Consider the following 12,717-nt stretch of genomic DNA (forward strand, 5'->3'; position numbering starts at 1 on the left):
GATGGAACCCTATAACTAATCCAGAGTTGGAAGGGATGTGTAGCTTGAGTTTTCCTGCCTGGCCCACAGTCAGGACAAATCTCTCTCACCTGCCAGTCCCAAGCCGCTCAAACCCGATCAAGTAAACACAGAGATTTATATTGGTTACAAACTGTATGGCCATGGCAGGCTTCTTGCTAACTGTTCTTACAGCTTAAATTAATCCATTTCCATTAATCTATACCTTGCCACATGGCTCATGGCTTACCAGCATCTTTACATGCTGTTTGTCATCATGGCGGCTGGCAGTGTCTCTCTGACTCAGCCTCCTGTTCTCTCAATTCTCCTCTCTGTTAGTCCCACCTTACTTCCTGCCTGGCCACTGACCAATCAGTGATTTATTCATTGACCAATCAGCAACACATTTGACATACAGACCATCCCACAGCACTTCCCCTTTTCTTTTCTTAAAAAGGAAGGTTTTAACCTTTACACATCTCCAAAGTCAGCTTGGTATATTTGGGAATTTGGGCGTAGCTTCTCTTACTACTTCCTGCTGGAGGGGGGTGCTGTATCTTATGGGGACACGAAGAATATTTTAGGGTTATGGAGTAGTCCATGAGGGTGTATCGTCTGAGCCAGTTGCCTTGAAACGGTTCTGGATGTTGGATCATCTGGGCCATGGTGTCATCGGAGACCTTTCAGGGGGTCTTGGCTGGTCAAACCTGATGTGTCTTAATCTGGAACAAATCCATAGCCTCTGGCTTTCTGTAGAAACAAAAGCAGAGCCTCCTTTCCAAAGCAACATATCTTTACATCCAAATTTTGAAGTCAAGGTACCTTTAAAATATACATTTTGGCATAACTCAACAGCTTTTGTAATCAAATGTTTTTCTTTAGTTACGAATATCAAAGAGAACATAATCCAGATTCTTTGTGTGGTAGCCATCTTTACGTGGCTTATTTTTTTATATTAGCTTGAGCCTATTGCTTTGAACTGCAGCCTTCTAAGCCTGAAACGGTGCTGGCGCTGCTGGCTCCGCCCACTTCAGCTTCCCAACATGGCGGTGATACGTTTTCCGCCAGCTCTGGGAGCCATCAACTCTCAGAAATAGTGGGTCTATGCTTCTATCAAAGCAGCGTGTAGCCCAGAAACCTCTTTTTTTTTTTTTTTGGTTTTGTACTAGCAAAGGCTAAATCCACCACACAGCTTAATGTGCCACTTGCAGAGGCCTCATTCTAACCATACTGCAGGTCGAGCATGCACGCACGCTAGGAACCCGCCAGTAGCTCAAACCGGCAGGCTGCCGCTAACTTGAAAGAGACAATTAGGAACTGTTTTTAGCTCCGTTTTAGAATCTTTTTTCTCAGGTTTTAGGTGGAAACTCTTGCCACCACGTTGGACACCATTTGTAGCTTGAGTTTTCCTGCCTGGCCCACAGTCAGGACAAATCTCTCTCACCCGCCAGTCCCAAGCCGCTCAAACCCGATCAAGTAAACACAGAGACTTATATTGGTTACAAACTGTATGGCCATGGCAGGCTTCTTGCTAACTGTTCTTACAGCTTAAATTAATCCATTTCCATTAATCTATACCTTGCCACATGGCTCGTGGCTTACCGGCATCTTTACATGCTGTTTGTCATCATGGTGGCTGGCAGTGTCTCTCTGACTCAGCCTCCTGTTCTCTCAATCCTCCTCTCTGTTAGTCCCACCTTACTTCCTGCCTGGCCACTGACCAATCAGTGATTTATTCATTGACCAATCAGCAACACATTTGACATACAGACCATCCCACAGCAGGGATGTCTTTCAAATAATAGCATTTTGTCACCCAACATTTTCTTGGGAAGGTGCATTTTAGAAAGTTGAAAGTTGATTAAAAAACGGGAACAAAAAGTTACCTTTGAGGAATTATTGATCATTTATCTGGGCCCCAATGGAGCTAATAATTATTTCAACACCGAATGGGGGAAGATGCATAACTGGGCAGAAGCTGACTTGCTGTCTATTCACAGTCTGCCCTATTTTTGAGCTCATATTCTACAACATCTCATATGTTCAAAGCAAAATCAAAGTCACACTTCATAGCGAGTCTATACTTTTGCACTTATGAGCAATTGATCTGTAAAAAATACATCAAAACAACTTAAAGGAGAAATAAGTCTTTTCAAGAAATGGAGTTAGAACAACAGATGTTCATATGTCTCCCCATGAAGGGAGACCCCACACAGAATATGTACTTCACATACAATGCTAAGGTGCTCGGTTTTGAGAACATCATGAAAATACCACAATAACATTTGCATGTGTTACACTTCAAGGGAATGTGAACTTTTTGGTACTTCACCCAGCTGGCAGGTTTTTAAATAAAAAACCTATTTTTAGACTCTCTCCCCACAAAGGAAAAACAGAAAATAGACTAGTAGCTTGTAGGGACTGAGGCAGGGCAAGGTGTACAGTAGTGGGTTGGGAAATAGGTGTAAATTCTGGTTCTGGACCTAATTGTGATGGTTCTTAAAAGCTCTACACATAGCTTGTTATGCTAACTACAAAATTCAGTTATTCACAAGAAAATCATAATGTGGTAAATTTTACCACATATAAATAGTGTCTTAATAATGCTTACATGAATTTAGGACATAGAATTGAATTTTCCTTAATAACCTTGACTTTAAAGAAAAATCCCAAACTCTTAGGAAGGGGGCTTTTGTATGACCTGTACTTTGCTTTTACATGTGCATTTTTACTTCCAGTTTTCTCTGGATTCAATAATTCACTACAGCAGAACTGTTCTGAAAGTAGAGTGAGGATTCAAGTCAACTTCTTCCTTTCTCTCTCTCACTTCTTCTGTCCCTCTCTGCTTCCAGGTCTCCCTCTTATACTCTGCATGAAAGTTGTGTGTTTTTTCAGACACTCCAGCAAATAGAATCAGTCACCTTGGAGCATGTCTTTGTGTGAATAAATTTGGATGTACCTGGTTCAAAGTTTAAGCAGCAATGTTATTGAACTAATTGTAGGTGTGTGGTCTTTCTTTTCTTAACCACTAGATTTATTTGTATATATAAATTATTTATGTATATACACATACAAAATTGAGATTATCAGAATAAATCTACTCTGATATGGCAAAAATTAAAACCACTAAATTAAACATTTCTGATGTTATCTTCATCTCTAATTTATGCCTTTATGCTCCAATGAATATACAGCTTAGACTGAACAGAAGTGATATGATGTTAACAAAATTCACAATGAAGCAGAGAGGTATTAATGCGTCAATGAATATTAAACAGCCCTGGTGTAGATATCAATATTGGATTGTTAATGAAAATTTCACAGTTTCTAACTAGGATACACACAGGAGACAATCAGAATGTCAGCATATTTCTAACTAAGAAATAAAATTATTTTTTTTTTAGTCAGTGAGGCTGGCAGAACTTTCACAAAATTCTCATCCCTTGAATATATTATCTATATCATTGGTTCTCAACCTGTGGGTCACAACTCCTTTGGGGGGGTCACATGTCAGATATTTAAATTAAGATTCACAACAGCAGCAAAATTACTGTTATGAAGTAGCAAAAAAAATAATTTTATGGTTGGGGTCACCATGAGGAATTGTATTAAAGGGTCACAGCACCAGGAAGGTTGAGAACCACTGCTCTATATGATCCCCTCTGTGTCCATGTGGACAGATACCTACATGGAATAGAACATCACTCTGACTACTCATATTGCCTGGTGGGAAGTAGACAGGTTTTTCACATGCAGTGAAAGTCCCGCACTTTGTGTCTCTAGATTTGTCTTAAGGTAGTACCTTGGTGTGTTTCCATCAGCTGTAGTATAATACCTAAGACTTAGTGGTTCCTGAGGAGCAAGAAGTCAAAGACCAAAGGACTGTAACTGGTGAGTGTCTCTTTGTGCTTCATTCTAAGGAGGAGGGTAGAAGGTTATCCAGTACACGGTCCTTTGCATGGAGGAGAGACAAAGTGTTGTGATTCACACTTCTGTTCTTCTTTAAGTGTCATGTCCCTATCCATGAAGGTAAAGTCCACGTGACCTTTATAAAGACTTTACATTAGGCCCCCATCTCTCAACACTGTTATATTTGAGATGGAATTTCCAACTCACAATCTTTGAGCAAAGAGTCAAACCATAACAGGGAGAGTAACATGTTTGAGTATCATCTCATTAGGTACATCCTCTTGTTGGGGAATATAATTTTAAGGTGTGTTAGTTTTCTTCATGTTACATGTGTTTAACTCTGTGAAGCTGTGTTACTGTGCCTGTCTAAAACACCTGATGGTCTAGTAAAGAATGAGGCAGGAGAAAGGATAGGCGGGGCTGGCAGGCAAGGAGAATATATAGAGGGAGAAATCTGGAAAGAAAAAAAGAGGTGGAGGAGTGAAAAGAAGAAGCAGCCAGAGAAGGAGAAGGACATCAGGGGCCAGCCACCCAGCTACACAGCAAGCCACGTGTTAGAGTAAGATTTACAGAAGTAAGAGAATGGGAAAAGCCCAGAGACAAAAGGTAGATGGGATAGGATAAGTTAAGGAAAGCTGGCTAGAAGCTAATGCAAGCTAAGGCCAGGCATTTGTAATTAAGAATAAGCCTCCATGTGTGATTTATTTGGGAACTGGTTGGAGGGCCCTCCAAAAGAGAGCAAAAACAAACCACAACATCCTCTAATAGGAGATATATAGATAAGAGAAGGAAGAACTCAGTAATGACATCTTCCATTCTATAAAGAAGAGTGACCTCATAGGTACCCCAAGATATGAGGGCCTTGATATTACAACTGTAAAACTCCAAGCTCTGCCAACACTGAGAAAACTTCAAAGTGGGCCAGAGGTGAGATTTCTACCAAGTAAAACCCTCAGCAGAAGACCCAACTAACCTGCCGATATCCTGTCCCATGGAAACTAAATACATTTGTGATGGTGTGAGCTACTAAATATGTAACTGCTTGTTGCTTGGTGGGAGAAAGAGAGTACAGTAATATTTGGACAGAATATAGACGAGTGTTCCCAAAGAAGGCCAGTCCTATGTCATTCTATTCCTATCGACTGTTCTAGTGTTAGAAGACTGATTGACAATGTCTTATCTTCAAATGGCTGCTATGATGCACTCCGTGTTGAAGCTCTGAGTGATGCATGATAGGTTGTTCAGGGTAGAGAGGAGAAACTGGAAACATTTATTTTTAGCCTGCCCTCCCTATAACAGACTGTTCAGAGGTATGACAGAACTCTGTCTGCCTTTGTTAACCTGGGAGTCCTGTAACCATTGCCTTTTACAGACAGAGGAATAGACACTATTTGTCTTAGAGTAGCATAGATTAAATGAGCAAATGGATGGCTATTCCTATAAGTGCTGAGCTCTTCTCCACATCAACCTGATTTCACTTTAGAAAGAATAGCAGCTGGCCACCTGAAGTAACTGAAAATATAATGCAAAATGAAGTTTCTGTTTGACTAAGTAGCCTGATTCATGCTAATATCTCTGCCTCCTGAGAGTCACTCCATGCCTTGTTCTCTAAAGGTCATAGATGTTTATTTTAGCAGCCATAGAAAAACTCAGAAGAGATGGCAAGTGTGTACTCTATCCACGGATCCAGGCAGCCACCTCTCCTGCCCATTCACTGGGCCTTGTAGTACACAAAGCTACTTTGCTCAGCACAGCCTTTCAGGATGCAGCTACCAGTGGAAAGGACCAATATAGTGTCTGGCTGCTAGCCCATCTCAGCAGAATTACCCTGCCTGGGTCTCTGCCAATCATATAATAATGAATTGCTTTGGTGGAAAAGATCAAACAATAGGGACAGCCTTAAGAGGAAGAACACATCTGTTAAGAACTCCCACCAAAAATGTTGCAAAGTGTTTCTGTTTATGAAATAATTCAAGTCTGAAGCTGATTCAAGGACAAGTTAGCAGCCTTAGGAGGACAGGAAGACAGACATAAAGACTAAATCCACCAAGGATAATTTAAAAGCAAAATACACACTCACACTCAAAGACACACACACATACACACACACGGATGGGAGAGAGGGGACAGTATAAGGAATTATAGGTAATTGTAAGTATTATAAGATATAACTTAAGATTGAATTTTTCTATGCATCTAAGATAAAAGGATTTCAGCAACTCACAGAAATGCTTTAGACACAGCACATGTGATCCTAATTTAGTATTGTTTGTAAAGATTTTCAGTTCTTGGCTTTGTACTTGATTACAAGTAATTTAAATGAACAGAGCTAAGCATTTGTTTTCTGGCATATGTCCTAGGAATTCTCTACATTTGTCAACAAACACTATAAGTTCCAGTAATTACTAGCCATTTGTATTATCCACCTATATTCTATAAACAAAATCTAGCTTAGGAAAAGGAGAAGGGAAAAAGCTCGCCATTTCCCAGGACTTCGATGTCATAGATTAGGCACATGCTTCATTACCCCTCGACCCTCAATATGCTAATGGGCGAATTTCATTCTTCCAAATAGCCTTAGATATCTTCCCTGTGGTAGAGTTTTCTATCCAGTGATTATTCAGTAGTCCAAAAATATTTAACACTAAACTCCAAATGTATATCTGCTGGAATTGTGAGATAGAACTGAGTTTAAAAATTCATAACCAGGATGACTGTGTTGCAAACATATAGCCGAGAAGCCTCCTGCTGCCTTTTCTTCAGATGCAAATAGTTCTCTGGACCCAACAAAAGCCCAAGAAACTGGACAAAGAGTGGCAGGCTTGGGACAGGAAGAGGGAGTCCCTACCACAGAGTTATAAATAGGTTTCTTTTGCATGGTCTGCGTAGAAAGTCCTCAGAGCAGCTTGGCTGCTGCTGCCCTATCTTCTCACAGATTGTCAATGCAGACAGCAGGAAGGGCTGCAGAGAGAAGGGAAAGATTTAATAAAGATTGGTCAGTGTGCTTCTAGCCGAACATTGGCAACTTCTGATTGTCAGCCACAGTCCTGGGGCCAGAGAGATCATCCAAAATGCAGATATGGTCCCATTGCACCACAAGGACAGTTATCCCACTGCACCTAAAAGAGACTCCTATTATGACGCTCTGCAGACACTTCAATATGAAGATACTCAAGTCCCTTATGCAAAATGGCCTAGTATCTGCATATGACCTGTGTAGTTTGAAGCATTCTGGATTATTTATTTATTTATTTATTTATTTATTTATTTATTTATTTATTTATTTATTTTTGGTTTTTTCGAGACAGGGTTTCTTTCTGTGTAGTTTTGCACCTTTCCTGGATCTCGCTCTGTAGACCAGGCTGGCCTCGAACTCACAAAGATCCTCCTGCCTCTGCCTCCCGAGTGCTGGGATTAAAGGCATGCACCACCACCGCCGGGTTCTGGATGATTTATATTGAGCAAAATGTAAAAGCTGCACTCTTCGGTGAGTTATGACAAAATAAAGTCTGCATGATTAGTACACATGCAATTTTTAAAAATACTTTCCATCTACAGTTTGTTGAAGATGAAGGTGTATAACTTAAAATACTGAGGGCCAGCAGTATTGCCTCATCCAAATCATATGCTCTTTGTTTGGCTGCTGACTACGGGTTCAAATACCTTCTTCCTCGGCAGGGGCAGAGTAACAGCCAACAGCAAATACCCAGGTGGCTTTCCTGTGCTTCAGAGGAAAAGGGATGCAAGGCCTCCTGGAATTTCTAAGGGAGGGTTTGCAACTCTTTAAGCCATTCTGTTCTCCATGAGGCTCAGGCTTTATGGACTGAGTGTATCTGTGTTTTAGTTGTGATCAAACAATGAGATTTTGAATCCACTGGGCAGACTACGATTCTCAGGGAGCATGTCTATCACAGACTTCCTTTCCCTAAACCCCACAGCAACCAATCACTTATCTGTGTGTATGTGGGACAGGGAATACATTTATGTCCCCTAGTAGATGCCTAAAATTACAAATACTTCCAAACCATATATATATGAGATATGAACTCACACATCTAGGAAAAAGCTTAACTTATAAATGCAACACAGTAAAGGATTAACAACAGTAACTAGTAAGAACAATAATAACACAATACTACCAATGAATGTTACTTAGATGAACAAAGCTAAATTAATGAATTGCTAATTTTTGGAATTTTCATTCATTAATTTGGACTGTGGTTGATGGGGACAAATAAAAGTGTAGATCATGAAACATAAAATAGCAGATTTGCAGGGCGGTGGTGGCGCACGCCTTTAATCCCAGCACTCGGGAGGCAGAGCCAGGCGGATCTCTGTGAGTTCGAGGCCAGCCTGGTCTCCAAAGCGAGTTCCAGGAAAGGCGCAAAGCTACACAGAGAAACCCTGTCTCGAAAAACCAAAAAAAAAAAAAAAAAAATAGCAGATTTACTACATGCTTCTCTCTACTCCTTACTTGATTCTGAAGTCTCAAGTTAGTGGGGTCTGCTGAGCTATATTTACTTTCTAGAGACAAACGCTTTATTTAAGCTGAAGAAATAACTCATGTCTATGCTAAATGCTGCTGTATCCTGCATGTGGGCAGCACCTCAGGCTATGAGAAGAAAAAGCTGCCTGTGTTTGCCTTTTCCACATCACTGGGAATATGTACCTTCACCCTAGGTAAGTCTTGCTTAGTAACAAACCTGTAATTATGAGCCACTCTGGACATTTTAAGAATAATTTCTCTCTTTTTTAATCCTCAGAAGGCCTCAAGATACTGACTGTTAGTCAGGCATTGGTGGTGCATGCTTTTAATCCCAGCACTTGGGAGGCAGAGCCAGGCGGATCTCTGTGAGTTCGAGGCCAGCCTGGTCTACAGAGTGAGATCCAGGACAGGCACCAAAACTACACAGAGAAACCCTGTTTCAAAAAGCCAAAAAAAAAAAAAAAAAAGAAAGAAAGAAAGAAAGAAAGGTACTAACCTTTGGAATATCACAATGCTCTCATTTCACAGAAGATGAATGGAGGTTGAATATGGTAGCTTCGGAACATATGTATGAAAATATATGTATACAATTCCTAGTGATTTTGGGGCAGGAGTTACAGAGAAATTTAGAGAAACAAATAGCCCCATCGCCAAACCCTTAAGCATCTCTACTGGGGACACACTGATGAATTTTCTTTCAGTCTTCTTGCGTCTGGATGTGTGTATTCATGTGTTTATTTGTGTATGTGTAGATATACACGTGGAGGCCCAAAGGTGAGATGTCCTCACCAGTCCCTCACCGCATTCAGAGCTTCCCAGTTCATCCAGGCTGAGTGGCCAGTGAGACATTTGCTGACAGCTAACAGTGCTATTTGTTGAAGTTGAAGAACACTTAGGAGATGGGCTTGAGCCTGAGGAAACAGGTTCTTAGACGGTAACCCTAATTCCTGTCCTGGCATGAACTGCCTGCCGTCATGACTTCTCTACTATGATGGACTGTGTGTCCTAAAACCAGGAATCAAAACAACCCCTTCTAGTCCAGTATTTCATCACAGCCAGGAGAAAAGGAGTTAATAAATGTTATAATGTGCCTAAAACCCCTTTGCAATGTTTGAATTACTTTGACCTCTTTATAACTGATCAAATTGATCCAAGTGATGACAGTGTTGGGCCTAACTTTTAAAATAAGACCAGAGGGTAAGTTTAAATGAGTGGCTTCGGGAGATCTGCTGTCCATGGACTCTCTCCACGTTTTCTCCTCCCTCTAAATAAAAACATATACAGCCTTTACACTTCCACAAATAAAAAGATATTGGACATGCACTGTCTGAGTGCAGATTGTTCAGTGTTTGAGTCTAAGATACAATGAGGACATGAATTGAAATAAATCGACAGAACACTCATCTTTGAAGCCTCTCTTTTAACATTATTTCATACATATTTGGCCTGTGTTTTATGTGTTTGAATATTTATGTTAAGTGATCAGCCAGAAAGAGAGATAATTGGGAGTATTTTTATGGCGACGTAAGTACCAAGTACCTCTCATTTATATGGAGCCGTTATGGATACAAGAGCCTATGATCTAGGATATATAGGCACAAAGTGAAAGCAAAGGTTTCCATCTCTCTCTCTCTCTCTCTCTCTCTCTCTCTCTCTCTCTCTCTCTCTCTCTCATGCACAAGGGATGGGATGGTGCGTGTGTATGTGTGTGTGTGTGTGTGTGTGTGTGTGTGTGTGTGAGAGAGAGAGAGAGAGAGAGAGAGAGAGAGAGAGAGAGAGAGAGAGAGAGAGAGAGAGAGATTCTGATCCTTATCTCCTATGTGGCAACTCCTACTTATTGCCTAAGAAAGTCACAACTGCAGTACAGAGTTACAATCTGGATCATTTGAATACTTCAAAAATGACCAAAAGACAGCTAAGTCTTCCAGTTTAACATCATCTTAAAATGGAAGAACTACTTAATGTGGGGGCAGTAGTTTAACGTTGTGGATACACAACATAGACTTTCCCAATTCTGGTATACATCGTTATAATATCTCCATTGTTCTTTGTAGCCTTCCTCTTCACTCCACAAGTAACCATGTGTTCCCAGCATTATAATATACACACACATTTGCTTTGTGTCCTGAGAGGAACTGAACATTCTAACTACTTTTCTTACCAAGTGGCCCTGTGCTCATCAGCAGCACACAGCTAAGATATGGCTTGATAACCCGAAGAACTTCTCAGCCCAGCTTCATGCAGCTTCATGCAACTCTGGATGAGAACAATATTTAGGTCAGTAATGACCCATAAAATGTAATCTCTAGGACTGAGTCCACAATTTTAGCGAATAATTATAGCTAAGAGTCAATGACAAAGAGCACACCTTGGGAGCAGTATCTCTGAGCATTCTGGAAGATTTCCATTTTAATCAAGCTACCTACATTTGGGTGATTGTCCAAAGTATTTGGCCTTTTCCTCTTCTCCAGTTCTAACACTCACACTTAAAACAAGAAAGAAAGAAAGAAAGAAAGAAAGAAAAGAAAGAAAGAAAGAAAGAAAGAAAGAAAGAAAGAAAGGAAGGAAGGAAGGAAGGAAGGAAGGAAGGAAGGAAGGAAGGAAGAAAGAAAGAAAGAAAGAAAAAGTATAACAAGGCAGAGTTTGAGAGTTTAATTGGTTTGATATTTTGTTTGTCAAGTTACATTTATGGTGTTTCTAATTCTCCTTTGAAGCATAATATTGACCATATTTTACAGAAAAGAATAAACAAATAAGATGTACTTATGGCAAGTGTTGTCTCCTGAAACTACAGAAAATAAATAAATAAATGAATAAAAGTCAGCTTATTGTTCAAGTATTATCAACTGTTGCCCTCTGCTGGCTGAAGTTTGGAATTCAGTTTCACAATAAGAAATACTATGTCTACTCAACACTAGTTTTTTTTTTTTTTTTTTTTTTTTTTTTTTTTTTTTTTTTAATTTATTTTAATTTATTTTGCAATACAATTCAGTTCTACATATCGGTCACGGATTCCCTTGTTCTCCCCCCTCCTGTCCCCCTCACCTTCCCCCCAACGCCCCCCCCCCCCCCATTCCCATCTCCTCCAGGGCAAAGCCTTCCCCACAGACTGAGGTCAACCTGGTAGACTCAGTCCAGGTAGGTCTAGTCCCCTCCTCCCAGGCCGAGCCAAACAATCCTGCATAGGCCCCAGGTTTCAAACAGCCAACTCATGCAATGAGCACAAGATCTGGTCCCACTGCCTGGATGCCTCCCAAACAGATCAAGCCAATCAACTGTCTCACCCATTCGGAGGGCCTGATCCAGTGTGGACCCCTCAGCCATTGGTTCATAGTTCATGTGTTTCCATTCATTTGGCTATTTGTCCCTGTGCTTTATCCAACCTTGGTCTCAACAATTCTCGCTCATATAAACCCTCCTCATTCTCGTTAATTGGACTCCCAGAGATCCACCCAGGGCCTAGTCATGGATCTCTGCATCCAGATCCCTCAGTAGTTGGATGAGTCAACACTAGTTTTAAAGTGAGCATATGTGTGGAAGCTGGACAAGCAATTCTTTTTTTAACATTTGTAAGTTATCTGTGTTTAATTGAGCCTCCAGATATTTCTGTTTATTGAGTCATCTTCTCAGACAAGGTGAATTGAAGTTGGGACTGATAGCCGCATCCACTAAAGAGAACTTCTAGAGAGCAGGGCACATTAATAATTTGATGAGATACAGCTGTCTCAATTTGATGGGACCAAAGAAGACACATGTCCTATGGAGGTAACTAACTCTACCACATGCTTTTATGAGTGTTCAGGGCCCCTGAAGGTTTATAAAGAACAGGAGATTTTAACCAACTTATCTTCCTCTAAGGGGTGTGTCTCAAGGCTTCACCAAATATAACATTAGTCAATGTACTTGGAGAACATGACTCAAATGTGTACTTATACCCCATAACCCTCACAGGTAGACATTGATAAGTCTGTTTAATAGATGGGGAATCACAACCCAGAGAGGTTAATGTTGGCACTGCCGAGGGACAGAGGCAGAGTGGAGCTAGGACCATAACCTGTTTTGAGGGACCTCACCTCTACACTCTCTACGTAATCTACTCACACTGGTGCAGCATAAAGCCAGCAGGAGTCCCTCTGTCAGCTGTTTTTCTTGTCACTGTGACCAAAATAGCAATAAACTAAGGGGTATGGTTTATTTTGTCTCATGTATTCAGAGTCCAGTCCATGGTGGCTTAGGTCTATGTGCTTGAGCAGAACACCATGTTAGCAGGAGCATGCCACAGGAGAAAAGCTAGTCACAACCATCCAGGGAGTAGAAAAAGGGGA

Source organism: Peromyscus californicus, unplaced genomic scaffold (assembly GCF_007827085.1).
Source record: "Peromyscus californicus insignis strain IS unplaced genomic scaffold, ASM782708v3 Scaffold_7__1_contigs__length_154581171, whole genome shotgun sequence".
In the NCBI taxonomy this organism is placed as follows: domain Eukaryota; kingdom Metazoa; phylum Chordata; class Mammalia; order Rodentia; family Cricetidae; genus Peromyscus; species Peromyscus californicus.